Source organism: Urocampus carinirostris, chromosome 10 (assembly GCF_059441175.1).
Source record: "Urocampus carinirostris isolate Australia breed hairy pipefish chromosome 10, RoL_Ucar_1.0, whole genome shotgun sequence".
Taxonomy (NCBI): domain Eukaryota; kingdom Metazoa; phylum Chordata; class Actinopteri; order Syngnathiformes; family Syngnathidae; genus Urocampus; species Urocampus carinirostris.
In genome coordinates this window covers 28525233-28529570 of record NC_142358.1, presented here as the reverse complement: position 1 = coordinate 28529570, position 4338 = coordinate 28525233, and the positions used below count along the sequence as shown (strand labels likewise).

General features: G+C 42.9%; 1 pseudogene; it reads right to left on the bottom strand.

The window, feature by feature from the left end:
• Positions 1–1279: 1279 nt before the first annotated feature.
• LOC148358598 (U2 spliceosomal RNA) lies at positions 1280–1420 on the bottom strand (annotated as a pseudogene).
• Positions 1421–4338: the final 2918 nt, after the last annotated feature.

Genomic DNA, 4338 nt, shown 5'->3' with positions numbered 1-4338 from the left:
AAAATGACTAAATTTTGTGCAGGCTTGGGGAGTAACGGAATACATGGAACGGCAAAAATGATGTTGGCAAGCTGTTTGGATTTATTTTCATTTTGTTTCTGTCGCATTTTATGTTAGTTTTGCCGGAGATCAAAGAGATCAAAGCCAGGAGAGAAAGCTTACCACATGTTGTGAGTCAATGACTTCCCAAAGCGCTTTACAATGTGCTCCACATTTCTCAATAGCGGCCGTGATCTGTGCAGCCATGTAAGGCGCTAACCTGCTTATTGGGGGAATTGGGGGGTTCAGTGTCTTACCCAAGGACACTTCGACATGTAACACGGATAAGCCGGGATTTGAACTGGGATCCCTTAATCCTAAAACGATCGCTCTACCTCCTGAGCTACTGCCGCCCCAAATAATATAATATTATTCATATTTAGTTTCTTTTGTCTTTTATTAGCATATTTGTTATTGGAGTAATCCAAAAGTAATTGAAAGTAATCAAGTTAAAGTGACCCTACCCAAACCTGTGTTCAAGCAAATGTCAATGTAAATGGTCTGCATTTCAAGTTCCTGAAGACCGCCCAAAGCTCTTTACAATGCTCTTCACACTCACTCACATACCAATAGCAGTGTCATCCATGCAAGGCAACTACCTGCTTATCGGGGGCTCTAGGGATTCAGTGCCTTGCCCAAGGACACTTGGACACATAACACTGAGGAGCCAGGAATCAAACCTACGACCTCTCGACTCCAAAGCGAGCACTTCACCTCCTGAGCTACTTCTGCCCCAAAATGCACCTTTATGTGATTGTTCAACTCAATAGAGCTAGTTTGTGTGTGAGGTCAGGCCAAATCGGGTTTTCCACATAACAGTTCTGCCAAGAAAAACATTCCACTGTTCTCAAATATCGGTGTTTTTTTAAAATTCTGTAAACGAAACAAAATGTAAATAATAATAATAAGAAATATGAAAACAAATTACCGTAAATTCCGGACTATAGAGTGCACCTGATTATAAGCCGCACCCACCACATTTCGGGAGGAAAACCGATTTTGTACATACACAAGCCGCACCTGTATATTAGCCGCATGCGCCCACATTGAACAAAACCCAATTCAAACACGAAATTGGGGTTTGGGGTTTTTAAGGGTTATTGATCTATCTTCGTTATTCATTATCCATTATCCGTTAGCGGTCAGTTCATAATACGCTACAAAGCCTAGGAGCCGGGACCCTTACTCTCAGCCAAAAGGCCAAGCTAAGGTCCTAGCCCTAAAGCCTTTCTGCGATCATTGCGAATGCACCGTTCCCGGAGGTACTGCAATACCGGGCCGATGCGTGGAGTGGACAGAACAAGCTCTTATTCCATCTCCGGATTGCAAAAATCAAAGATCATGGCAAAGGGCCACTCGGCCAAAAGGCCAAGCTAAGTTTCTGGCCGTGAAGCATTCAAACACGAAATTAACCCATACCCGATTAAGTTAAAAAAACACAGCCGGCAAATTGAACGGAAAATGATACCGGTACTTAAAATTTAATGCAGACCTGCAGAGTCCAGGTGCCCGTTGAAAGTAATCCAAGGAAAAAAGTGTATGTTTCCAAAGGTAAGGGTGGGAAAAATAATATCCACTATTGTCGGCCGCGTCCACAAACACGTCTCACCTTTACTCAACTTCTCGTCAGCCCGCGTTTGCCCCGCCCTTTCTTTCTCATTTACTCGTACAAAACATATCAGAATAAGTTTCTAAAATAAATACATTACAAAAATATACAGTTGCAAATACATATTATACATGGTTACACATATTTACAAAGAAAGACGGTACACCAAGAGAGTTTTCAAAGCTTTAATAATAATTTTATAACTTTCATCCCAAACCGTGCCTGTGAAGGGTAGCAAAACGCTACTAGGAACACGCTAGCAACACAGTTAACAGATCTGTTAAAAAAAATGTACCGTACTTGTAGTAAGCACGGCAAACCGTTCTCATCTTCCTCCTTATAACTGATGTCATCAATGTTGTCTTCCTTTAATATGGGAAAGAGACTTTGTCATATGGACGTGGTCCCACGCTCCCTAATTAACAAACACGCTTGCATCACGCTCGCAAAGTAAAGTTTCCTTCTATATCGGACTGCTCGATTGCGTTAAACTTGAACGTCGCGTCATGTGCCTATTTTGTTTCAATCAGCATGTTGAGGATATGTCTACGCTAATTTAATTTGTACACAAGCTAAGAAGTTGCAGTCTAAATCTTACCTTTTGTACTCGAGCGCCGCTGGCGGCCGTTAGAAAAATTACATATATTGGCCGCATCACTGAATAAGCTGCAGGGTTGAAAGTTTGGGAAAAAAGTAGCGGCTTATAGTCCGGAATTTACGGTAATCCATTGAGCTGCTGTTCTTTTGCGTGTCACAAACAAGAAACGTAGACAGGACCCAGTAGCGTTCGTTTACTCAGTTTTATTAATAAAGAGAGAGAGCAGTGCTTGCGTCCTCGATCTGATGATCGACGGACACAGGTAGCAGGTGGCTGGAACGCGGAAGTGGCACTCCCGTGTCGAGCGAGGATAATCGTAGACTTGCAGGAATACTGGTTGTTAGCCGGGACGGGAGAGCAAAGGCGGTATCAAGTTCAGAAACGAGGTCAACAACAGGTGTCAGGCAGGAAGCGGGGCAAAACAGGTCGGATGTCGAGATTGCAGAACAGGTCATAAACGGGTCCAGAAACAGGTCGACAACAGGTATCAGGCAGAAGAATACAGGGTAGGAAAAATGTCGGACGGAATGAGCTTGCCTAGCTGGGAGCATAGGGTCGCAACGATCTGAAGGCGTCCTCTTGAAAGCCGGGGGTTTAAAAAGAGTCTCTTAGCCAATCAGCTCTCAGGGCTGTTGGCGCCAATTGGTAGTCACAGGTGTCTTGAATCGGCAATCATGACATTGCGAGTTTTCAGGTTACGGGGCTACGAATTCAATTTGTAAGTAGGGGGGTACCCACTGCACTACAGAACAGAAATTACAGAGGGCAAAACAGTTATAATACACAATTCTTTTTCATTGCATTAGTATTTCTAAGCATTAAGCCTTTTATCACTTCCAAAATATTTATTACATGTTTTACCTTAGAGTGCCGTGTCTAATCTCGTTGCATCAACTGTTTCACAATTCTATTCCATTTGTGTCATAGGCAGGAATCAATTCCTCTCCAGGAGGCGCCAACTATCTTTGTTTATGAAATAGAAAATTGTATTTACCATATTTAAAAACTATAAGGAGCACATACAAATATTAAACACGTCAGCTAAGCGGTTAGCGCGTCCGTGGCACGGTTCCAAAGTCATGGGTTCAAATCCAGCTACCATCCGTCCTGTGTAGAGTTTGCATGTTCTCCCTGTGCTTGCGTGGGTATCCTCCGGGCACTCTGGTTTCCTCCCACATTCCAAAAACATGCATGTCAGGTTAATTGTCCGGTCCAAATCGTCCATAGGTGTGAATGAGTAAGTGAGTTGTATGTCTCTGTGTGCCCTGTGACTGGTTGGCCATCGGTTCAGGTTGTCCCCTGCCCACTGCCCAAAGACGGCTGGGATGGGCTTCTGCACCCTTGCAACCCTACTTAGGTGGAGATAATGGATGGATGGAAAAGTATTCGATTTTTTTCTAAATATGAGGGGCGCCCGATAGTGTAATGCGCCTGTGTGTGTGTGTGTTGCTGTTGAAAGGTAGACTTAGTAGAGGACACCATGAGAAGGTTAAAGGCGTGGCCGTTGATTGTCTATTAAACAATGACGCGCCACCTATTTTGACCTTCTTCTACCAGCTCAGTAGCCTAGATGGTAAGGCGCCCGCTTTGAGACTGGGAGCTTCGGGTTCGCGCCCCGGCCGAGTCATTCCTAAGACTTAAAAAGTGGTCGGCGGCGCCCTCTCTTGGCTGCGGCTGCATCGGGTCAGATGCAATCGACATTTTGTTCTGTGTACATTGTTACACAGAATGACAATACAAGGAAATTATTATTATTATTATTATTATTATTATTATTATTGTTACATCTCTTGTTATCATTAAGACAGCTTATCGTTGGTGTCATGTAAACAAAAAATATCCAGGAATCGTTTTCTTCCCAGAGGATGAAAAAACACCTTTGTTCCTCAAAAATGAATGTTTAAGATTTTCTTTTTTACATTTTAGCACAATGTATTTAGCACTGTCAAATGATTGCGTATTAGATACCTAAAATAAGAATTATGATAATAAAGAACCAAGTCAAGTCATGTTTATTTGTATAGCCCTTAATCACAAAGAGTCTCAAAGGGCTGCACAGACCACAGATTATTGCAAACCACAGATTATTTCA